Source organism: Heteronotia binoei, chromosome 8 (assembly GCF_032191835.1).
Source record: "Heteronotia binoei isolate CCM8104 ecotype False Entrance Well chromosome 8, APGP_CSIRO_Hbin_v1, whole genome shotgun sequence".
NCBI classification, from domain to species: Eukaryota; Metazoa; Chordata; class Lepidosauria; order Squamata; family Gekkonidae; genus Heteronotia; species Heteronotia binoei.
Window position 1 is genome coordinate 97,787,282 of NC_083230.1, and position 25,670 is coordinate 97,812,951.

The 25,670-nt window shown below is 47.3% G+C and overlaps 1 protein-coding gene across 1 annotated transcript in view; it reads right to left on the minus strand.

Moving 5' to 3' along the window:
• Positions 1-18,290, minus strand: part of CHRM2 (cholinergic receptor muscarinic 2) — a 248,378-nt gene extending 230,088 nt beyond the window's left edge. Inside the window, exons 1-2 of the mRNA XM_060245692.1 lie at positions 18,125-18,290; positions 17,205-17,330 (exon numbers count right to left, since the gene is read on the minus strand). The gene's annotated coding sequence lies outside the window, so the exon portion shown is untranslated. The remainder of the gene's footprint in view (positions 1-17,204; positions 17,331-18,124) is intronic.
• Between the last annotated feature and the right edge of the window lie 7,380 nt (positions 18,291-25,670).

Genomic DNA, 25,670 nt, shown 5'->3' on the forward strand with positions numbered 1-25,670 from the left:
AAGCCTTCAGAAGGGCGAGGACATCATGGAGAAGATGAGGAAAGAGATGAGGGCTATGCAAAGGGATCTCAGGGACGAGATCCACTCCAACACTGCTCTCATGGCTCAGGACGTACAGAGGCAAATTGACCGGTTGCTGCTCCGCAACTTCGGGCGAGGTCCGCCGGTCGAACCAGCGCCGACAGATCACCCGCCAGTGGGACCAGCCGGCCTGGACGCCCCAGCAGTGCCCCGAGACCCACCAGCGGCCCCGGTGGCACCCGCTGCACTGGCGGGCCCCACAGCCCCAAGGCCGCTGGGACTGCCGGGCCCTGGGTCATGGGACATAGGATGGGACCGGGGACTAGACATCACCTTTGATGGTGACCCCAAAGAAGTGGAGTATTTCACCATACAAGCCAACAGCTACATGCCTATTGGGGGAACACCTTCCCGGACGAACCTAGCCAGGTGGACTATCTAGGACTGAAGCTGAAGGGGGCGGCCAGAAGATGGTACGTGAGCCTGTACGAGAGCTGAAGCCCAGAGCTAAACAACATTAAGGGCTTCCTGCAAGCCATGCTGCTCCAGTACGAGGATCCTCTCCAGGAGACTTGGGCCCTCACCTCCCTACGCGACATGCAGCAGGGGTCGAAATCGGTGAGGGAATACACGGCGCACTTCAGGGCGTGAAAGTCCGAGGCTGGAGCGAGATGATGAAGATCGAGGCTTATCAACGGGGCCTCAACGCCAGCCTCTTGGACAGGGCTTTTCACCAGGCCCGCCCCACCATGCTCTTGGGGTGGATGCAGCTGGCAGGAGAAGTCGAGACCAACATGAAGCACATAGCCCTGCAACGGCAACAGCAGCAAGGGGGGAAGGGGGGACGTGAGGCTTGGTCGGGCACAAAGACCGAAGCAAAAAAGGCCCCTGCCCAAGGTGGGACCCCTAAAGTCACCACGGGTCGAAAATGCTTCTGATGCGGTGACCCGGGGCACTTAGCTGCCAACTGTAGGCCCACAATGAAGGTGTGTGTTTTATGTGGTTCCCATTCCCAGGAAACTACAATTGTCAAAATGGTATTGTACCGCAGTCTAAGCTCTGCTTACGACCTGAGTTCAATCTCGGCAGAAGCTGGATTCAGGGAGCCAACTCAAGGTTGACTCAGCCTTCCATACTTCCAAAGTCAGTAAAATGGGTATCCAGCTTGCTGGGGGTAAAGTGTAGAGGTTGGGGAAGGCAATGGCAAACCACCCTGTAAAAAAGCCTGCTGTGAGAACATTGTGATGTGACATCACCCCAAAGTCGGAAACAACTGGTGCTTGCACAGGGGACTACCTTTACCCTTTTTTTAAAGCAAGATTTTCTTCCATCTTTTTGCACTCCAAATGCTGTAGCATTTGACACCTTTGATAAAATCATAAAATGGTGTTTCCCTCATCTCTTCTGGACAATTCTTCATGCATTTTGGCTGCTTGGCATCTTCTCCTTATCCAGTTCTAACACCTGGGTAGACCAGGATGGTGTTGTAGTTGGAACTGGCAAAGGTATTGGGTTTTGTTTTGTTTTTTTTTGGTTTTTTTTTTAAATGTCAGCCAGTATGGGTGTAATGTTAACAGAAGTGGGTTATGACCTAGGAGACCAATGTACAAATCCCAACTAAATCAGCTTCCTACTCTGGAGCATCTGTTGTTCCCCAACACTGCTTGAGAGGGTGGCAAGGGAAAAAAAGGGGGGGGAGTTTTGGTGTCGTGCCAGGCCATGACATCACTTCCAGTTCTCACCAGAAGTGATGTTATGGTGTCAGCATGACTCCAGTCAGGAAGCTTCCCACCAAGAGTTGCCAGCCTCCAGGTGGCAGCTGGAGATCTGCTGGGATTACAACTGATCTCTCCAGATGACACAGATCATTTACCTTGGCAATGGTCCATTTGAAAAGTGGATGCTGTGGCATTATACCCCACTGAAGTCTCTCCCCTCCTGACTCTACTGGCCACCCTATTCCACACCCCCTGTAATCTGCTGTTGGGTGCCACCACTCTGCTGGCAAGCCTGACCCACCATGGTGCCATGAAACTCCCTTGCACTCATTATTCCCATGGGGATATGAGGGGAGGAGAGTGGGAAACCATGTACATTACCCTGAGCTCCTTTTAGGGAAGGTGAGGCAAAATGAGATCTATCATATTTTTATCCCATCTTTCTTCCTAGATGCTCCAGGCATAGGCTTGCCAGATCTGGGTGGGAAATACTTAGAAATATGGACAATGAAAACTTGGGAGGGCAGGGGTTGGGCTGGGGAGGGACCTCAGGAGCAGGGCCGGATCTACCTATTTTTTTGAGTGGGGGCAAAACTAAAACATTGTGCCCCCACTCAAAAAATGGTGTGTGGGGTGGGTCCACTGCCCCAGGAAGGTGCCCCCACCCCCACATGGGCAAAGCACCTTCAGTCTTCCCCCACACAGACCCCCCCTTTCTCCTTCCCGGGTCTGTGCACAGACCCAGAAAGGAGAAAGGGGCAGGGGTAGCCCAGTGGCATTTACTCCATCATTGGCTCCGAGGACAGAGCACAAAGTGCTGTGACCCAAGAAGGAGAAAATAGGTGGGGTGGTGGAGGAAGGAGGGGAGAGCACTCAAAGGCCAGCTGATCAGCAAAGCCTTTTTTGCTCCCCCCACCCACCCTCTGGGGGCACCCAATTTGGCATCTCCCAACAGTGCCCAGGGCAGGTATCCCCTCTGCCCCCTAGATCCATCCCTGCTCAGGAGAGTATATAGAGCCCACCCTCCAGAGCAGCCTTTTTCACCAGAACGGAACTGCTCTTGTTCATCTGGTGATCAACTGTAATAGCGGGAGATTTTCAGGTGCCTCTCTGGGCACCACACAAAGGTCTACCTTCTCCATTTTATTCCACACAACCATCTGGCAAGGTAGACCAGTCTGACTATGTGTGACTGGTTCAAAATGACACTGAGCTTCATGGGAGCGCAAGGATTTGAATGCCGAGTTCCTTCTAATCACTACACCACTCCAGCGCTCAAAGAGAACAAAGCTCCCACCTGTTCAGTAATCCTTACTGGCTTCCTTCTGGCTTCTCTTTTCTTCCCTATAAGGTGAGCCCCTCTGGTCTCCCATCAAATCCAGACACATCTTTTCGAAAAAATCCCTGCTTAGTTGTGACATTCTTCTGCTGCTGCCAGCAGCCCTTGGCAGCTAGCTGGCCCTTCCTGGTTTCTCTGCTCCGTAAGGCCTCTTATCATTCCTTTGTGGCTTGCTGTGCAAAGGAATGGCTTAGGCCACTGCCGAGGGCTACACAAGCAGTCAATCTCCGTCACCTAGTTTATTGAGAAAATGTATATGGCCCCCTCTCCAGAGTCTGGCTTGAGATGACTCATCAATGCAATCATATAAAAACAACAGCATAAATTATCATTATTAATAACAAGCTGGGGCATCAAAAACAACATTAAACAGCCTAAAATTGTGTCTATAAAACAGCTCTTGGGCTAGAAGCAGACAATAAACACAGCAAAAGAAGAGTGAACTCCAGGTTTGAACATGGCTTAAAAGGAAGTGTTTTAGTTTAGTGCCTGAAGGCAGCACCAGGCAAACTTCAAGGGGAAGGGCATTCCACAGAGTACATCCACTACTGAAAAAACCCTGTATCTGGTTGCCAACTGCCTAGAAATATGAGCCTCCCAGTGGAACCTGGGGATCCCCCAGAATTACAATTGATTTCCAGACTCCAGAGTTCATTTTCCCTGGAGAAAATGGATACTCTGGAGAGTAGACTCGGTGGCATTGCACCCCACTGAGGTTCCTGTCTTCTCCAGGCTCCACCCTCAAATCTCCAGGAGCCTCCCAACCCTATCCCCCAGCAGCCAGGGGTGACTCAGCAACCTTACCGTTACCTCATCTCTACAGGGGTTTGTGGGAAGATTTCCGTTTAGGTGAGGAGAGCCCTTAGTGGAGTATAATGCCATCGATTCTACCGTCCAAAGCTGTCCTTTTCACCAAGGGACTCTGCAGCCTTGAACTCACCAGAAATTACAGGAGATCTTCTGGCACCACATGGAGGCTGGCAACCCTAGCTAAAGCTGCATTCACACTAAACTAACTAATGTGTTTTACAACCGGGCTTTTACTGTGTAAAAATAGCAAAAATCCAGATGTAAAACGCATTAGTAAGTGTAGTGTGAATGAACACTATGTGTCACAGAAAAGCCTCCAGGTGTAGGTCAGGATCCAGCAGTGCCCCCCAAACTCTAAGCCTGTTCCTTCATGAAAACAAAGCCCCCCAGGACAGCCTGACTCCTCCAATGGCTTTGTATTAACTAACAGCACCTTAATCTTGCCTGGACTGAGCTGCAGTTTATTCATTTATTCAGTTACCTTCACAATGCACCTATTCAGAATTTCCACAGACCCAACTGGGTCAGCTGTTAAGGAGAAAGAGAGATGGCTTTCAGCACTCCAAACCCCCTGGGTGAAGCTCCCAGGAGCTTCATGTAGACGTTAAATAGAGGGGCAAAAGTTGGACCCCTGCAGGACCCCACAGTATAAATTAAAAGTTATATTTGACATGCTTATTTCTAAAATTCTTTCCTTAATGACAATAGTACCGTACCCTTGCTGCAACAGGATTCTCATGTTACTTTCAAAAACAGACTTCAGTCTGGCAAGATCTGGGCTCCAAGCTCCCAGGATAAGAGAAGGAGGAAATGCAACATCCAATTAAAAACAAAAGCCTAGTAACAGCCCAAAGTTCACACTATGGTGAGATGTTATTGGAGTGTGTAGGCCATTTATGTGAGTAGAGGAGAGAGTTTAAATTCCTTCCATATGAACATTCCTGAACATGAATTGTGCAATGGAAAGGGAACAAAATTTAGTAAGACTGAATGGGGGAAGATATGAAGAAAGCTTGGAATTTAAATATGTCACATACATACAGCATTCCAAGTTCCAACCAGTGTCAATCTCACTCCTCAGATCACAAATAATACTGAATGAGTTATAAGGAGAAGCATCGCATTTTCCCAGGAATCAAATTTTGCCTGCTCTGATCAAAAACATAACATCTAGCAGGGGAGTGCTATCATATGACCAAAAAACAGTACACTCCTATCTGGGATGGTCATCCTCTTCCACCAAGTGCGCAGCTTCGGGAGAGATGCACATGGAGCAGTAAGAGAGATAGGCGACACCCGCCTAGCCAGCCAGATCAGCCAAATCAACCCTGGCGATCAATGGGGTGACAGATGTTGCAGCCAGATCGCCCTCACTTTCAAAACATAACATCTAATGAAACAGATGCCTTAACCTTGTCAGAAAAGAACCACACAAATCAGATGCAAAGGGGCATTTATCATGCCATAAAGTGAGAGGCCCAACCAATCGTCACACTTCCTAGTATAGCCCTAGAACAAGATGCATTTCTGCAGCAATGGCCTACTTCTGGGTTTAATGTTGACTGCAAGGCCATAGCTGTAAGCATCTACAATGACTTCTTATGTAGATCTCACTTGCTGTATAGTAAAGAAGGCTCCTTAGTGGTAAGGCCAGCACTGAACATGCCAGAAATCAAAATCCACATACTCAAATATAAAAGCCAACCTTACCAGTGAGTACAAAATGCTAAGTTTCATATCACACAATAGTGTTTTATTTATATTCTGCCCTTACCTTGCAAATGGGCTCAGGGCAGATTACAACATAATCAAACAACTAAAACTTAGATTAAAACTAATAAAATCAGTGCAATTAAAACAGCTAGCTTCTTGATTACAGAGCAGGAGATAAAGTAGTTCATGTCAGTACAATTTCCAGCTGACCAATAAATCAAATGATATCATATTATAAATGGGCTATCAGATGGTGTACTCCAACACACTTTCAATAGACTTCAGCAAGGAAGGCCAATTTGATGTAGTTTGTACGCCCACTGCCTCAGTCAAAGGCCTGGTGGAACAGCTCTGTCCGTCTCGCAAGCCCTGCAAAAATGGTAACATATCTGGTAGGGCTCTATCCTCCAATGGGAGCATGTTCCACCAAGCCAGGGCCAAGGCAGAAAAAGCCCTCGCCCTAGTCAAGGCTAGGTGGATATCCCTAGGGCTAGGGACAACCAGCAGATGTTGGTTCTCTGAGTGTAGAGCCCTTCACCCTTCCCACAATATGACACAGCAAGCATTACATTCCCTGTGGGTTCTGCCCTCAACATTACGAAATCTTCTTCAACATCAGCCCTGACATGTATCAGTCAACAGCTCACCTGTAATGACGCAGGAACTGTTACACAGGCAGTTACACATCTGGCTTGGGTAGTTCCAATGGTCCTGTTTGACCCCCCAGAAGCTTCCAGAATGTACAGACATGTTTCCTGGAGATGTACAAGGACTTTCTAATGGACTAGAAATTTCATGCCATTATGCGAATTTCATGCCAGGATGCGTATATCTAATAATGGTCATTGGACTCAAATGCACAAAAGATTACTCAATTGGATGGGGGGAGGGGGTTATTTAAAAAAAATCCCCTCCATCACTTAGATGTCCATCTAAGTGACTGCCTTTCCCCAAAGCAAAAATATATTTAGCTGGGATTAAACGAGATGTGTTTCAGTTACACTTATTCAAAGATGAACATGCTTCTGAGATTCCTGCAAAGTTGGGCCCAACCGAAAATGTCTGCTCAAGTGCTCACACAAGGGGAGAGGTTGGCCAGTTTCTCCCTCTTAAGGCAGACATTTGATCCCCACCCCCAGCTGTTCCCAGGAGTTCCTGCTTCCCGCGTAGCAGTGTATCAGGGTCATTTCAGGCTGCAGTAGGAAGGGGGAAGCAGGAGTCATGCTTTGACAGGCAGAAATCCTTCCATTTGCAGAAATTGTATGTGAGATATATGTCCCCAGGTGGGGGGGGGGGCAGAACCCCCAATTTCGTGGGCTCTTGCTGCCCACCAGCTGGCCAGCAGGGGAAGCCCCACTCCCAACAGCGACCACTCACGGACCCTTTAAATGCCTTTTGAGAGCAGGGGACATGTTCACCTGAACTCCAAGCTGCTAATTCTCTGCATGCAGCCAGCAACCACCCCTCCCTCTCCCCTCCTACAAGATTTAAAGGGACTGCCAGCTGATAGGCAGGAGTATGTGGCCTGCTGATCAGTAACTTCTGTATGAAGCCAATACATTGGGGCCATCCCCACCCCCTCCAGGAATGCCCCCCAAAGTCCCCCACCAGGGACGAAGCAAGACCTGGCAACCCTAGATGAACAGCTTCTTATTTTCAGTTTAAATCCTCCTCCTCATGGAATTCATACACTATTTTTGATCTCCGTATTCATTTGCTCAGCAAACCTCACAATTGCCCTGGCAAAGTCTTGTGCTGCAAGTAGGAGAGAGGAGGCCGAGCATGGGAGATCATGGTTTTCTAAAGACAGCTCTCCAGAGTACGTGGCCAAATGTGCGAACTTCCAGCTTAAATTCACACACTTGGCCATGGCACTTTATTATTTTTGTACATATTTATAGGCTGCGTTCCGTGCCAAATGGCACTGGAAGCAGTGTACAAAATCAAAGCGCGTTAAAACATTAACAGTATCTAAACAATCTTCAAAGTGGAAAAAAAGCCAGCTGGACTGCACCTATCACGAATAGATCAGTGGCAAGCGGACAACATCGCAGAGTCTCACATCATCCCAAGGGAAACAACTGAAAGTGTTTCCACCTCTCAACAAAACAGGCAGCCAGTGTGGTGCAATAGCTCCAGTGTCAAGCTAGGGTCTGGGAGATCCGGGGTTTGAATCCTCCCTCTGCCACAGAATCTTGCTGGATGACCTTGGACCTCTCATTCTCTCAGCAAAACATAACTCGCAGCATTGTTGTTGTGAGAATAAAATGGAGGAAAGTACAATGTTCTAAGTGACTTTGGGTCCTTGTTGGGGAGAAGAGCTGACTATAAATCCACCCCCCTCCCAAAAAAATCACATTATATCAGGTACAGGGCTTTTGTTGCTGGAAAAGCCCAGCAAGAACTCATTTACATATTAGGCCACACCCCCTGACACCACCATTGTTTCACACAGAGTTTTTTTTTAGAAAAAGCCCAATAGGAGCTCATTTGCATATGAGGTCACACACCCTGATGCCAAGTCAGCTGGAACTGCATTCCTGCTCAAAAAAGCCCTGGCTAGCTGTATCATGCCATAAAACTGAACTACAAACATCAACTGTCACAATAAATTATGAATTTTTGCAAATAAATGATCACCTGAGCTGCTGAACTTAGTATTATCAAAATAGCAACGGCACAACTCAGCTGATGGTAGACATCTCCAGGATGTGTACTCTCTCAAGAAAGCCCTGCCACAAGTCCTCACCAGTCTCAATGGGATGAGATAATGGGGAGGAGAGCCAGCATGGCTTGGCTTCAAATGCCAGCAATGATGCTCAACTCAGGTTGCCAATTCTGGGTTAGAAAATGTCGGGAGATCTGGGGGTACAGCCTGGGGATGGTGCAGTTTGGGAAGGGAAGGAACCTCAGCAGGGTATGATACCATACAGCCCACCCTCTAAAGCAACCATTTCCTCCAGCAGAACTGAAGAAGAGAAGAAAGCCACAGACACCACCCTGTGCTCTTTTGAAGAAGGATGAGCTACAAATGAGACCAAGAGAGAGGAATAATGGCAGCAGGAAGCACACGGGGGTGGGGAGGGGCTTCCTAAGCCACAAAGGCCCTGGGAGGGGGGATCAGTTCAGCACTTACTAATAACCTAGTAAACCTCGCTGAGTCAGTTCTCTGAAAGTAGGCTTGCCAAATAGCCCAGATAATCCAATCTAACCACATTATTAAAGACCAAAAGAAGTTACAGTGGGAGGGCTTGCAGTGAAAGGGTTTCTAGTGTCCTGACTCTACTCATCGACCTCCTGATGGCACCTGGTGTTGCTGGGTTTTTTGCCACTATGTGACACAGAGTGTTGGACTGGATGGGCCATTAGCCTAATTCAACATGGCTTCTCTTATGTTCTTATACACAAAAAAGCAATAAAAATGTCAAAAGTTAAAGATCAGTCACCAGAAACACTTTAAAAAGCAGGCTGGAGTTCCTAGCCCAACCAACTGATGGATCTGGATAGGTCATTTGTTGGAAGGAGTCAGAGTTGTGTCATAAAGGAGGAGATTGGATTGGTGTTCAGGGAAGGCCTCCACCCCAAAGATTAGAAGATAGGGTTGCCAACCTCCAGGTGAGGCAGAGAAAAACAAAGCAAAAGCTCCTGTGAAATCCAGCCTCCAATAAGTCAAAATATTCTGTACACTGTAACAAATATATATTTCAATTCCGCAAAGTAATAAATTCAGCCCTTTATACAGTCCAAGGAACAATTCAGTCAGAACACCAGTCCCTCCTCTTTCAACAAAACAATGCTCAGACTTCTTCAGGGAAGTTTCAATGGAAATAATGGCTGTTCAATCAGTCCAATTCATAAATAAGTGCAGCCAGCAATCCATAAGGCAACAGGTTTGTACTAGTGCCCCTGTTTCACATTAGCTTCTTCAAGCTTCTGATAAAGATTCACTGGGTAAGAATGCCAACAACTTCAAACAGTAAGGTTTCCAAAAGAGAGGAATAATGAAGGGAGTTTTGAAAGCTTCTACCCCCCACAAATCTTGTTGGTCTCTAAGGTGCTACTCGACTTGAATCCAACTGTTTGGTCTCGTGCAACTGGATTCCAGTGCAACTGTGCTGTAACAGACTAACAGAGAAATCCCAAAACAGAGTTATAGCTATCCTTCCAAGCAGGCCTCAGATTCAGCAGTTCACAAGAGCTTAGCTTCTGAACCTTTCTGACAGTTCTCCCTCTTCCTCCACACTTACCTTATCCATTGAATATTAGGTGCAGCTGCCTGGATTAGGAGAGTGGGCAGCCAGCCAGCCAGCCAACAAGGGCTTTGACTCACCCCCAGCAGCCCTCATTAACCCCTGGCAAAGCCCACACCATCCTTTCTCCACTTCTTATGTGATTTTGGGTGGCGGGTGGCTTGCTGGCCTTTTGACTGGGGGGGGCAGCCCGGGAGAGCCCCAGGCAAGCGAGGCCTGCTAGGGCTGGCTGGATTTCTAGCCAGCGCAAGTAGGCCTTGCTCACTCAGGGCTCTCCTTTCTTGCATCAGGTTGCTTTTGGCTGGTGGGGGGCAGCATATGCTAATGAGTTACGCTAATGAGCTCCATCACCTATTTTTCTATAAAACAACCCCTGCTTCCAAGTCTTTTGAAGCCAATGGGCTTAGAAGGGTATGTTCCTACTTTAGACAGCACTGTGACACTGCTGCACCTCTGAAATTATGGTCAGGGAAGGCACTCACAGAAATCGCACCTGCAACTGAATGCCTCCCTTCCAGAACTGAGCCCCATCACACATGTATCGTGGTCCTCAACTTTCATACCATTCAGCCACTGAACAAAGTGAGGCATCAAACACGGAGAAGAAAATAAAAAGCATCAGAGTAGGATCCAGAGGGTGGCATCCAATCATGCACTCCCAGCTGTACGGTTCCCCTCTTCCCATGACTTTCAGCCCTCATCGGGGTCTGAATTTTAAAGATTCCATTACGGGGAAAAAACCACAGAAGTGTTTTTTGCTACAGTGGGATGCTGATTAATTAGGCTTCCAATGAGTGCGCCTCTGATTTACTGCAACCACTTTCCCCATTAAGCAAGGCAGTGAGTGGGAGTAGCACAGCAGTCTTTAATTTCGAGGGCCATCCCCCACTCCCCGACCCCAGCAGCAACCTCTCTTCTACCAGAACACTGCAGAGGGAATTCGCTCTCCGATGACAAACGAGCGGATAAATAAAACTTGTTTGCAAAGATGAGGAGCGGGATGGGTCTTTCCCCCATATTTTTAGGAATCCGACACTTCTTCCTCCAACACATCCCTCGGCTCAGGGCTGCTTTGGCATTTGGAAGGACTGGGTTTTTTCATGCAAATGAGTCAAAGGTTGGAGCTTTTGTTGGGAGGGCTGGGGAGAGGAGAGAAGAGAAAGGGCTCTGACATCCCAAGGGGGCAGGGAAGGCTCCCAGGCACTAGACTGTGCTGTCCCAGAGGGAGATTCTCTGTGCTGAAGGCCCTTTAATTTAGACATCTCTGCTCCTGCAAAAGGAGAAAATTCAGGAGCAGGAGAGCAATAAAAGAAGCAGATTGAGAAGACCGGTGTGGTAGACTAGGGTTAAAAAGAAAGGTAGTCCTCTACGCAAGCACCAGTTGTTTCCGACTCTGAGGTGACATCGCATCATGATGTTTTCACAGCAGACTTTTTACGGGGTGGTTTGCCATTGCCTTCCCCAGTAATCTACACTTTTCTCTCAGCAAGCTGGGGACTCATTTTACCGACCTCGGAAGGATGGAAGGCTGAGTCAACCTGGAGCTGGCTACCTGAACCCAGATTCTGCCAGGATTGAACTCAGGTTGTGAGCAGAGGGCTCCGACTGCAGTACTACAGCTTTTACCACTTTGCACCATGGGGCTGTTTAGACTAGGGTTACGGAGACCCAAGTTCAACCTTGCCCCAAAGCTCATAGACTTGAACTCAGCTCTCCCTAGCTTTAGTCTCTTCCTTTGCTTAATCCACTTAACAGAGTTTTGGGGTGAGATTAAGACGCAGCAAAGCACTTCATGGGATGCTTTGAGCTTCACAAAAGAAGAGACAAATTTGAATTACAGAGAGGATGTATTGTTCTTTATATATTTACCATGTTTATACTCTGCTCTTCTTTCCCATGGGGACCCACAGTGCCCTGTAAGGGCCATTTTTCTTCCTTTTATCCTCACAACAATGCTGTGAGGTAGGTTAGTCCGAGAGAGTGACGGACTCAAGGTCAACTAGCAAGCTTCCATGTCAGGCTGTGGACTTGAACCTGGGTCTCCTCCGGATCCCAGTTTGATACTCTAACTGTGGAACAGTGTTGGCTATAGTGAGTGGGGATGCTAGAGGTTGCTGGTACCAGACCCTGGCTCAAAGCATGCATGTGTCTCAAGAAGCAAGGATGTTTCGTGGTACATCAGAGCCAATCATGAACAAAGCAGAGGAATGACAGCGATCCAGCACAGATACGTTGCTCACCAGGGCTTTTTTTTTTTTAGAAAAAGCCCAGCAGGGACCTATTTGCATATTAGGCCACACCCCCTGACATCACCATTGTTTCACACAGGGCTTTCTGTAGAAAAAGCCCAGCTGCAACTCTTTTGCATGTCAGGCTACATTCCCTGACCCCCAGCCAGCCAGACTTGTGTTCCTGTATGTTCCTGCTAAAAAAAAAGCCGTGTTCACAATCACAGCCAAATTTAGAACTAGGACCGATTCTCCACCAGCCTTGTACCAGTCTTGTGCTCCTTTTCTCTGCAGTGCTTCTCTCTAATTTCGCACAAGTTGCCATGGGGCTGCAACTTGCTCCACCTCTTTCCCACGGCAAGCAGAAACTGGTTTTCAGAGGATCTTGTTTTGCAGGAAAGAGGCGGAGTGAGGTCCCGCGGCAGCTTGTGCAAAATCGGATGGAAGCCCCACAGAGAAGAGGAGCATGAGACTGGTACAAGGCTAGTGGTGAATCGGACTAGGTCTCTCTCTCACACACAAACACACACTGTCACATAGGTTGATGTGAAGTGAGTCTGCGGAGAAAGGCCCTGGCTTCTACCATGACCAACAGATCAGCAAATAAATTATGGCCTTGCAAACCTTGCGCAAGAAATCCATCTGCTTTAAGTAAAGAAGGGTGGATGCACAGATGGAATGTCCATGTACGTGAATAAATCACACACGGCCTTGTGGGCACATGCACAAGACCCTGTCTCACTCCCAAGTCCCACTGCGCACAGAGTTCATCTGCATCGGTGGACAGATGTAAACCTGCCTGTTCATTAAGGGTTGCAAATGAGCAGAGTTAAAAGAGCAACCTGCAAATACACTTTCATCCAGCATCAGTACCCCATTCCTGCATCCCAAAATCCTGCAAAAGGCAAAACTCGCATGTTGAAAAAAAGCTCTCTCAAATCCCAGAAGGAGCAGGTTTAAAGATATTAGACCCAAGACTCTGACACAGCTAATCTTTCATGGATCCTTAACTGACACTCTTGCAAAACTTCATGGAAAAACACCATCGAGGTATTCCTTTTTTGAGAACAGAAGAGGCGAAATATTTATGTGGCTGCTTAGGCTAATAAATATTTCACCAAGTTGAAACAGCAAAGATTCTGAATTAGAAGTGGCCTGCCTCTCTTGGCAAAATTTGGACTTAAAATCAAGAAGGGAACATGGCACATGTCATTTCTACAAAAATATATGCCTTTTGATGTCCTTCCCCTTAGCAACAGCCCCGAGGGTGTATCCTGAGACAACCCTTCAGGGAATCAGTCCACAATAAGTTTACACTCCTTCAGTCCAGGGGGGTTTTATCAGAAAACCCCCAGCAGGAACTCATTTGCATTTTAAGCCACACCCCTGATGTCACCATTGTTTCACATAGGGCGTTTTTGTAGAAAAAGCCCAGCAGAAATTAATTTGCCACACCCCCTGATGCCACGCCAGCTGGAACTGCGTTCCTGCTCAGGTCTATGATTCTATACTCACTCCAGGTGGTAGTCTGTAAGCCAGATCCTTGTGCCAGATCCTTTGCTTCTCTGCTGCACAGAGAGATGTATACTGTCTTGGGGGATAGTTTGCATGGAAATAACCAGCTTTTTTTTTTAAAGGAACTGCAATGCAAGGGGGCAGGGAATTGGGGAAGGTATTTTCCCATAGCCACATAATATTGGGGGGGGGGGGGTGGCTCTGTAATTGGCATAAGAAGGTCCCAGATTCAATGCCTGACATCTCTGTTTTTGTTGTTTGCCATCAAGTCACAGGTGACTTATGGTGACCCTGGAGGTTTTCAAGGCAAGAGGCTTCAGGGGTGGTTTTGACACTGCCTGCCTCCACACTGGTATTCCTCAGAGGTCTCCCATCCAAATTTTAGCCAGAGCTGACCCTGCTTAGCTTCCAAGATGAAAGCAGGCTATCCAGGTCAGGACAGCCTGGTAACAGGTGATATGAAAGACCTGAGATCCTGCTGAACCATTGCCAATCAAGGCAGATAATAATGACCCAGAGGGACAAATGGACTGATGCAGTAGAAGAGAGCCAGTTTGGTGTAGTGGTTAAGTGCGCAGACTCTTTTCTGGGAGAACAAGGTTTAATTCCCCACTCCTCCACATGTACCTGCTGATGTGACCTTGAGTTAGTTACAAGTTCTCCTAGAGCGGCTCTCAAAACAGCTCTTAGTCCCTCAAGGGTGTCTGTTGTGGGGAGGGGAAGGGAAAGGAGATTGTAAGCCTCTCTGAGATTCCTTCGGGTAGTGAAGAGCAGGGTATAAATCCAATTTCTTCTTCTAAAAGGCAGCTTTGTGTGTGACCAGTGACCACCTCTTCCTTATTTGCCAGCTGCTCTTAATGGCCCTTCTTGCTTGAGTCCTAGAGAAATATTCTGCTGGCAGTTTATGCTGCTCTGGCATAGACCTGTGGCTTGTTGCCAACAGATGTTCTACTTTGTGAGCAAGGAAAGCGAGATTATGGCTGTAACTTTCTTCCCAAACCAGACAGAGCCAAGATAGTGAATCATTTCACATACTGCAAGACCATGAAAGAAGTACTACGCAACCCATGTACTGCTTGCACATATAGCTGCACATTTTTACATATAACATGAAAATATACAACCGGCCACAGCTTCCCATGTGCAGAAGGCACATCAATACAGAAAAGTTAATTCTAGAAAAGAATCTGAGCAACTTTCGGATGATCCACAGAAACCCACCCCTTTCTCCTGGTCAAATCCTATGCCTCTCTAAGACCACTCACCCTGCTTTTCTTTTGGCAAATATTTCCTCTTAAACCCAACTGTAGCTTTCTAAATTTCATTTCACCCAGTCTTCTCTTTGCCAGCAATGTTCCTTCGATGGGCAAATCCAACCTGGAGGACTTAGAAAAAAATGCCAGCAAAAGCAACACAGGTGGGAAGGGGGTGGGGGCCACAGAGCACTACCACTAAAAATAACCTTTACTGTGGGAACACAGCAATGGCATATCTCCCAGCAGCTGTTGTCTTTTTCAGATAAGAGTCCTATAAGCAGGCTGGCATGTCTCTGTTCATCTGCTAGGAACATATGAAACTGTCATGATACTGAATCTGTCTAGTTTAACCCCCTTCTACTAGAACTTCCAGAAGGTTCTCCCAAGGTTTCAGGCATGGGGCTTTTCCCAGTCCTTTATCTGGAGGTGCTAGCTAGGGGATAAGCTATGACCTGCCCTGCTGAATTGCTGTCATCAATATCCATTTAGATATTTATACTCCACTTTTCTCTGAGGGAGCCAAAGCAGCTTACAATACAGTTCTCACCATGGTAGCCTCACAATGACCCTGGTAGGCAGTTTTAGGCTGAGAGAGCATGACTTGAACTAAGCCTGAGATCATCCAGTGAGCTTCCATGGCAAAATCAGGATTTGATCTCCCAGTTCCAGAAGCTCAGTTTAGCACAGGAGCCTCAGAGCTCGGAAGCTAAGCAGGGTTGGCCACACTGAGTGCTTTGGCGGGAGGCTACTGAGGTCCCTCTGTGGATGAAGACAATGGCAAACCACCTCTACTCATCTCTTGCCTAGAACACCCCATGGATGGTTGTCACTTGATGGCATGTTCTTATCTTCCCTCCAATCCCGGTCTGACATTCTAACCACTACGTCCCACTGATGTAATCAAGAAAGGCCTCACTTAGAAACCCAGGAATCAGGTCTGTGGTCAATGGGGGGCATGTGGGGGCCCTCCAAGGCGCAGCCTGCTCTTTTATTTATTTTTTGCCATGGCTGAGCCAGCGAAGCATCATCAGCGGCAGCCAGAGCCAGGAGAGCTGTTCAGGGCACAGTGCACTGCAGAAGCAAAAGCAGCAGGCGGAGAAGAGGGAGGCGGAGGAATGGGAGGCAGAGAAGCCACGTGGAATGGGCCAGAGAGGGAGGATGAATGGAGCTGCTGACTGCAAAGTGCTGGGGTGGGGAAGAGGAAGGTGGAAGGAAACCCCCCTGCTTGCACGCAAGGTGCAGTCCCTTCACGGCAAAGTTTCAGGGTCGGCTGCCTTGACTTGGCCACTTTCAGAGCCTCCAGCTGTTGCCCCTACCCCAGAACGCTTCTGAGAAGCTGTAAGCCCCGGGGTGGATGGGAAAGGGTGCCCCAACTTAAAATCCTGGCTATGCCCCTGCCAGGAATACTATTGATAACCCTCGCAGCCCCACCCACCTTACAGGGTGTCTGTTGTGGGGGGAGAAGATGTAAGAGGTTGTAAGCCACTCTGAGTCTCTGATTCAGAGAGAAGGGTGGGATATAAATCTGCGGTCTTCTTCTTCAAAGCTTCCCCTTGGAAAATGCCTAAAGCCATATCTTTTGGCCGGCCTGCATTTCTAGAACTCTAAAGCTTGCCTGTGTTGACCGGGATAGCTCAGGACAGCTCGACCTCATCAGATCTCAGAAGCTAAGCAGGGCTGGCCCTGGTCAGTATTTGGAAGGGGGACTACCAAGGAAGTTCAGGGTCATGATGTGGAGGCAGGAAAAGGCAAAACCAGCTCTGAACATCTCTTGACTTGAACCTCCCCCCACCCCTGTCGTTGCCACAACTCACCTGTGACTCGATGGCAAAAACCACCACCACCAGTGTTCCCTCTAAGCTGAGTTAGCATAAGCTACCTCACAGGTTTTTAGCCTCCAACTCACACATTTTTGTCTTAGATCAGGAAAAATGGCGCCAGAGCATACTAATTTATGCAGTCGCTCCCAACTTTAACGCCAGTAGCTCACAAAGTAGAATTGTTGCTCACAAGACTCTGCAGCTTAGAGGGAACATTGACCACCACCCTGGCCGAAAGCCTGGACCAAGCATTTGAACCAGTGATTTTATTTCAAAGTGACGTCCCCTATTCTGTTGCCTGCAAAGTCTGCCCTTGAGCAGAACTGCATTTCTTTTTCGAGAAGACCGAAAGGGCCACGGCAATAGGGGAGTTCGTAGGAGAGTGAGCTTCCTTCATCAGACGTACTAACAAATCAAGCCTCCGGTCCTCGAGAATTCAGAAAACAGAAGGAGCCAAACGATAAGAGAAGCTAATTATAAAGCACTTGGAAGCAATAAACCAAGGAAGGCGAAGCGGAGAACAGGCTTTCCTACCTGCATTCCCGAAGTTTCATCGCTTTTCTCCAGGTTGCAGCTGTTCTGGCCAATTGAGAAGTCCCCAGAAGGCGAGACAGGCGGCAGGCAGAATGCAGCGGTGGCCTCTTTATCTCTCTTCCATCTCTTTCCCAAAAGGAGGGGAGGGGAGAAAAAGGCACATGAGTCGGTCCTGCTGGGGCTGAAGGCAGGGAGAGCAGAGCTGCTGGCTGCCCTCAAGCCAGGGCTTCCCTACTCACGACTAAGACCCATGGAATGCTCAACGGGGCTTGCTTCAGGTCAGAGGCAACTGGGCATGGGGTCAGCTTGCGGTCTCGCCGTAGACAAACAGGTCGATCCCCAAGCTACTTAAGCCAGTTGAGTCACTGCAAAAAATGCGGCGGTGAAGCCGGGAAACGCTGTTCCATTCAGCCCCCTCCCCCCCCCGGGCGTTCATCAAGGACATCACCCTCGAGCCCCGATCCCGCACCCAGTTAAGCCGACCAGCTTTGGTTTCTGAGACTCACACGGCTCCGCACCTCCGACCCCCCCCCCCCCAGGGCTTCTCGGAGCCGCTCTGAGTCTCCGCGGAGACCAATCAAGATCGACACAGCCTTTTGGATCGCGCCCCGCCAAGTCTGCCCCCCCCCCCCCCCGAACCCAAGCCAGCCCTGCTGCGGAGCAGCGAAGTTCGCTGGACCCGGGTCGCCTAGAGAGAAAAAGGCTTTTTCCCACGCTCTCGGGGCTGTTTCAGCCTCACTCCGAATTAAAACCGCTTCGCGGGCAATCTCTGCCGCTCCCGGACTTGGGAAGGCTTCGGAGATTATAAAGGAGCGCACCTGAAGCCGGCGAGTGTATAGAGACCCCGAGGAGACCAACCAACCCTACCCTTCCCCAGATGACACCTCCAGACAGACACACACACTTAGCCCACCAAGCACCTGAGAAACGAAGCCCTGTTCCCCTCTGCCCCAGAGGAGTCAACTCGGTTCCAGCATTCCCTCGAAGAGCCGCAGCACCCGCCGAGACCGGCAAGCAAGCGCCCCGTCCGCCCGTCGGTCGCTCGCCGCCTTCCCGACTGGCAACCGCGGGGGAGCAGTAGGCGCCTGGCGGAGAGGCGATTTGCAATTTTCTTTCCCTCTGACGGGCTTCGCCGCCGCCTCTCGCCCAATGGCAGCCGCTCTGCGCGCTGATTTGGTGCCTCTCGACGCCTCCGCCCCCCCCCCCCGCCCCCCGAAATTCTGATCTCCTTTTTGCGCAACTGGTCGGCGACCGGTGGCTGCACCGCCCCCCGCGAGCTGGCTTGAACTTCCGAATGGGTTTCCTGTGTTTACTCAAGTCTACCCAAAGAACGGGCCAAGTGAGTGTTCTGATCATGCGCAGAGTTCATAGAAGGACTCTTCCCCACCAGGCCCTCCTCCTGCCTCTCGGCCTTTTCAGGGCCCTGGGCTTCAGTTCTGATTCAGGAACTGCTAACAACCAGCGTTCCCTCTAAGCTGAGTTACCATGAGCTAGCTCACAGATTTTTAGCCTCCAGCTCACACGTTTTTGTTTTAGCTCAGAAAGGATGACCACTGAGCACACTAATTTATGCAGTAGCTCCCAAAGTAGAATTTCTGCACACAAAACTGTGCAGTTTAGAGGGAACATTGGGTCACAACCAAACTGGTAGTTTCCTAAATTTTAGAAAACTGTTGGTGTATCATGGGTAGGTGACTAGATTTCCATCGTTGAGCAAGAAGTGTTTTTTGCTGCTAACAGTTTTATTTTATAACTGGACATATGCAATTGAGGCCAGTAATTTAAAAGGACTGATTCTGGTGTAAATGGAATAGGCTGTCCCAGTATCTTTTCCATCACTTCCAAAATAGATGTCCCAAATTCAGCTACTTTGGGATAGTCCCACCTGCAATGTTTCAATGTAGCCTGGTTTTCATATCCTTTCCAACGTCCTGGATCAGTGATGAATTGGGTTCTCATGAAATTGCTCTTCTCCAACTCTGAGGACGCTCCTTCACCCATGCAGGAGAATGAGCTGGGAATAGGGAGGTCCAGCACTCAGAAGGAAGAAGGGACTGCACCATTTCAAAATGCAGGGGATAGATCCCAGGCTTTTATTTTATTAAAGAGGCTATGCAAGGAAAAAAAAACAGGGGGGAAGTTTCAATCCCTTCCATTTGCTTTCTGTGCTGGTTTCTTATGTGCATTGTGAGTTTTTAACAGATTTACATGGTGATCTTTCTAAATTGTGACCCCCCCCCCAATTTCCAGCCTGAAGTGGTACAGTCCATTCAACCACCTGTGGGCTCTGTGGCCTCATTTCTCTTGCATGGGTGAGCCAGGCCTTCCTTTGGGTTGAGTTTCTGTCCATTATCCTTTAAGCACAACCATCACTCCAACTGCTAGCATGCCTCGACTCCCATCTTCCTTCTAATCTCTTTTCAAAAATCATCCTTCCAGCACAGCCTTGAGCCCCCATGTCCAACCGTAAGAAACAAGACTCTAGGTCAGAGGTGTTAAACTCATAAGTTTCGCCTGGATCTGACATAACTGTCACTTTGTCAGGCTAGGCCAAGTATGCCATAAAATGTAATGCCAGGTATGGGAGATACAAACTTTATAAAAGACTGACTCAGGCAAACCTAATTAATGATACTGGGTTTTTTTACTTAAAATATGAACTTGCTTAAAACATTAACACTTTTACAGTATTTCCTCAAAGTTATCTCCCTGATGCCCACCTTCCCACTTCTGCCACCCCATTAATCATTAGACTGGGGCAGTATACAGGGACATAATGCACAGCCCATAATGCACATGGGCCAGATCAGAGCCCTGGACTGTATTTCTAACACCCCTGCTGTAGGTAGTACTGATTAAAATAACTCTCATGAAATCTTGTGCCATGATAAATCTGCAAGTCTTCAAGACGCCTCATGGCTCTTGATTGTTTGGGAAGCAGCAAAAGACTAGCAATCTAGAAAGGTAACTCTGGGGACCTCAGTAAGTAGTTTGGTATAATGGCTACCAGCCAAAACAAAGCCCCACACTTCTCAGAAAAGAAATTAATCACCCTACCCCCCTTTTTTGCATTCCCTATGCAAAATAATTCCCCATCAAAATGTCCCACGCCTTAGAATCTTTTGGTCTGCAATGCTTTTCTTATATTCCATTTTTTTTCCTGACAGACAAGGGAAGTCCTGTTCTTTGGAACAACAAAATGAAATCAGTTTTTGAAGGTTTAGAAGAGTCTTGTATAGTGTGTTTCTTCATACAAGACATAATTCACTCACAAAATTCACACGTAATTTAGATTATACTAGTCCAATATGCTTACGACTGGTGTAGCGGTTAAGCATACCAAACCAGTATAATCTAAACTGGTCTATCAGTCCAACCACTATCAATGATCATTCAGATAACTGAAGTGAGGAACCTTCCCTTTTCACAGGGAGCATTTTATCAGAAATAACTAAAAGATTGACAGGAAAGGACTCTTATCTTCCTATCCTGTTTGTCAGTTTGACTAGACAGACCTTTGGTCCGATCCTGCAGAGATCTTCTTATGGACGCTTCATCTTTCTGGGCCCAGAAAGGGGGCGAAAACACCATGTTATTTCCTCTCAATCCAGTGGAGGGTTTTTAAAATCAGTTTATTGTGCTGAAATATTCATGAACTCTCCCTTCCTGGCTCCCTGACAAACGAGTTAGGGTGAGGAGATCCATTCTGGCAAACAACAGTTAATTCTCCTTGAGTGTAAACCATTCCCTTTTAATTAATAGTCATTAGACTGAAAGATGCATTTACTTGGCTTTAGGGAATTTGCTACTTTGACAGCGAAGGGAGCCGGATACAAACATCCAGCGTTCCTTTTTATAATCGTTATTTTGTGTCTGCAATAAAATCAGCTCCTCAAATTTCCCTTCTCAAAACAAGAGGCATTTAGAGTATGCGGGCTGAGATCCCCCCATGGCCTCAAAGGCTGGATATTTCTCCATTTGCAAGAAAAAATACTGAGCTATATATGTGAAGGGACAAGAGATCAGGGGTGCCAGTACCACCTCTCTTTGGGTGAGGGGGAGCTCAAAGCAGAGCTGGAGGATTGACAGCATTCTTATTGGCACTCCAGAGCAGCTTACTTTTAGCCCTGCAGCAAACACTGGGTAGGACACCTCCAAGGTCTTTCCCTGTCTATTAGTTTCTGGTCCATCCACCATCTTGTCCCATGGATGGGACTGCTTCTTTTGTTTCTTAACGGAAAGGATGCCAGTTGGGGTGGAGGAAAAGCAAGACTGGTACATGCTACTGTTGCACAGATTTCATGGCTTAGTGTGTGAGGTACAACTTCTCTCTCTCCTCTTCTCAAACCTCCCTCCCACCAAAAAAAAAAATGGCTAGCACTCTTCTCAGGAAAGGTCATCCCAGGGCACTTATGGTGGTGGTGGTGGTGGAAAGTGCTGTCAAGTCACAGTCAGCTCATGGCAACCCCATAGAGTTTTCAAGGCAAGAGAGACGCAGAGGTGGTTTGCCATTGCCTGCCTCTGCATAGTGCAGGGGTGTCAAACAAATGGCTATCATCTGCTTCCTTCTCCTTCTCTCTTGTTTCCTTCTGCGCAACAGCTTGCTTTGCAAGGCTTGCTCAATCATGCAGGAGCTACAGAGCAAAACCTCTATTTTCCCCATTGGCTGAGGCTCCTCCCTTGGGGAGGAAGAGAGGATGGCAGAGCTTGTTTCTCTCAATCGCACAACAGAGCTACTGAACCAAGCCTCTCTTCCTTCCCCCTCCTGATCCCCTGGGGAAAGAAGGAAGGAAGGAAAGCACCAGAGCTTCCTTTGCCCAGTTCCCTGGATCCCATGGGAGAGATACAAAGAAAGTACCTTTAACACTAATAAATACTAACATTTTAAGCATGTTTTAAGGGTTTTTTTTAAAACAACAACAACAAATATTTAATTGTATTTGTCTGTGTCATAGAATCATAGAGTTGGAAGGGACCTCTAGGGTCATCTAGTCCAAGCCCCTGCACAATGCAGGAAACTCACGAACACTTCCCCCTAAATTCACAGGATCTTCATTGCTGTCAGATGGCCATTAGGCTCTGTTTAAAAACCTCCAAGGAGGGAGAGCCCACCACCTCCCAAGAAAGCCTGTTCCACTGAGGAATCGCTCTAACGGTCAGGAAGTTCTTCCTAATGTTGAGCCGGAAACTCTTTTGACTTAATTTCAACCCATTGGTTCTGGTCCTACCTTCCGGAACCACAGAAAACAATTCCACACCATCCTCAAGATGATAGCCCTTCAAGTACTTGAAGATGGTGATTATATCACCTCTCAGCCGCCTCCTCTCCAGGCTAAACATCCCCAGCTCCTCCAACCTTTCCTCATAGGACTTGGTCTCCAGACCCCTCACCATCTTCGTCATCCTCCTCTGGACTCATTCCAGCTTGTCTATATCCTTCTTAAATTGTGGTGCCCAAAACTGAACACAGTACTCCAGATGAGGTCTTACCAGAGCAGAGTAAAGCGATACCATCACATCACATGATCTGGACACTATACTTCTGTTGATACAGCCCAAAATTGCATTTGCCTTTTTAGCTACCACATCACACTGTTGACTCATGTTCAGCGTATGATCCACTAAGACCCCTAGATCCTTTTTGCACATACTACTGCTAAGACAAGTCTCCCCCATTCTATAACCATGCATTGGATTTTTCCTACCTAAATGCAGAACTTCACATTTATCCCTGTTAAAATTCATTTTATTGGTTTTAGCCCAGTTTTCCAGCCTGTCAAGGTCATCCTGTATCCTATTTCTGTCTTCTGTGTTTGCAACCCCTTCCAATTTAGTATCATCTGCAAATTTAATAAGCATTCCTTCTATTCCTTCATCCAAATCATTGATAAAGATGTTGAACAAAACAGGTTCCAGGACAGATCCCTGAGGCACTCCACTTGTCAATCCTCTCCAAGAGGATGAGGAACCATTCACAAGCACTCTTTGGGTGAGATCTGTCAACCAGTTACAGATCCACCTAACGGTAACAGGATCCAAACCACATTTTACCAACTTGTTAACAAGGATAGTATGTGGAACCTTATCAAAAGCCTTACTGAAATCAAGATAAACGATGTCTACAGCATTCCCCCGATCCAGCAAGTCACTTTCTCAAAAAAAGAGATCAGGTTAGTCTGACATGACTTGTTCTTGAGAAAACCATGCTGGCTCTTAGTAGTCACATCCATTCTTTCTAAATGTTCCAAGACCAACTGTTTGATTATTTGTTCTAAAATTTTTCCAGATATAGACGTCAAGCTGACGGGTCGGTAGATACCCGGATCCTCTTTTTTCCCCTTCTTGAAGATGGGGACAACATTCACCCACCTCCAATCTTCCAGCACCTCTCCTGTTCTCCAAGAGGCTCAGAAATTACATCTGCAAGCTCATTTAGAACCCTTGAATGCAATTCATCTGGCCCTGAGGACTTTGTTTCCTTTAAAGAAACTAGGTGTTTATGTACTACCCCTATGCTGATCCTAGGTTGGAACTTCATACCCTCCTTATATGTTCTGTTTTTCCCATGTTGAGCACCGTTCCCCTCAGAAGAGAAGACTGAGGAAAAGTAGGAATTGAGCAGTTCCGCCCTCTCTTCATTACCTGTTACAATTTCACTTTTTTGCCCTCGCAATGGGCCTACCATGTCCTTGCTCATTTTCTTACTCTGAACATAAGAAAAGAACCTTTTTTGTTGTTTTTAGCATCTTTGGCCAGCCTAAGCTCATACTGAGCTTTAACTTTCCTAACGTTTTCTCTACAAGCACTGGTGATTTATTTATTTTCATCCTTGGTTATAAGGCCCTCCTTCCAATTCCTAAAGGAGTCTTTTTTATTTCTCAAGTCTTTAGAGAGCTGTTTATGGAGCCACTTTAGGCTTTTTCCATTTTTTCTTCTCACAGGAATTGTCTGTGATTGCGTTTTCAGTATTTCGCTCCACCCCTCCTGAACCCCCTTCCTCCTAAGTATTTCTGACCATGGGATTTTACCTAGCATAGTCCTTAAGTTTATCAAAGTTTGCCTTTCTGAAGTCCAACCTATAAGTCTGACTACGTATAGCTTTTCCCTTCCCTAAGACTGTAAATTCCCTAAGACTGGTCACTTCTGCCCAGGGTGCCCACTATTTCCACTTCTTCAATCAATTCTTCCTTGTAGGTGAGAATCAAATCCAAGATAGCAGATCCCCTTGTTTCCTTCTTCACTTTCTGGAAAAGGAGGTTGTCAGTAAGACAGGTCAGGAATCTATTTGACTTTTCATTTTTAGCAGAGTTGGACTTCCAACAGATGTCTGGGTAATTGAAATCTGCCATGATCACTGTATCCCTTCTCTTTGCAATCTGCTGTAGAAGTATCTCATCCAAGTCCTCTGCCTGACTATAGCAGACCCCCACAATAATATCACTGTTGTTTCTTACTCCTTTTATTTTTACCCAGAGACTCTCAACTGAGCTGCCATGCTCCAATTCATATGTTTCCTCACAAGTATATACCTCCTTCACATATACTGCTACGCCTCCACCCTTTCTCATTTGCCTGTCCCTTTTAAATAAGTTGTACCCCTTATAAGTTAAATCCTAATATTCCAGTTGTGAGTGTCATTCCACCACGTTTCAGTAAGTCCTATTATATCATAGTCTCCTTCCTTTATTAGAACTTCCAGTTCCTCCTGTTTGTTTCCCATACTCTGTGCATTAGTATAGAGACACTGGAATCCATGTTTTATGCATCCCGAGGGTTTGGTTTCTGTATAAGCCTGCAAGTTAACATTACCTAGTGTATGCGCCACTCTTTGCAAATCTTTAAATTTCTTATCCCCAGTTTCTGGCATCATACAAGGCTTTGAATTATTGTCTCGCTCCCCCATACAATTTAGTTTAAAGCCCTCCTTATTAGGTTAGCAAGGCTGTTACCAAACACCCTTTTCCCTACCACCGTAAGGTGCAAACCATCTCCTGATAGAAGACCACCATCTCGAAAGCGTAAGCCATGATTCAGAAATCCAAATCTTTCCTGACGACACCATTGACGTAGCCAGTCATTTATTTGAAGTATTCTTCTTTCTCGTCCTAAGCCACGGCCTTCAACAGGAAGCACTGACGTGAACACAACCTGTACGCCCAGCTCCTTCACCTTCTGACCCAGAGCCACATAGTCTTTTCTAATACGTTCAGGGCTATGATGGGCAGTATCATTTGTTCCCACGTGGATCAGCAAGAAAGGATAGTAATCCGTGGGCTTGATAAGTCTTCCAATCCTTTCTGTCATATGCTGGATGTGTACTCCCAGCAGACAGCAGACTTCTTGGGATGACAAGTCCGGTTGGCACACTTTGGGCTCCACCCCTCTGAGCAAGGAGTCTCCAATCACCACCACCTTCGTCTTCCTATATTGGGGAGCAGAAGCTCCAGGCTTCTTATCCACAGGATC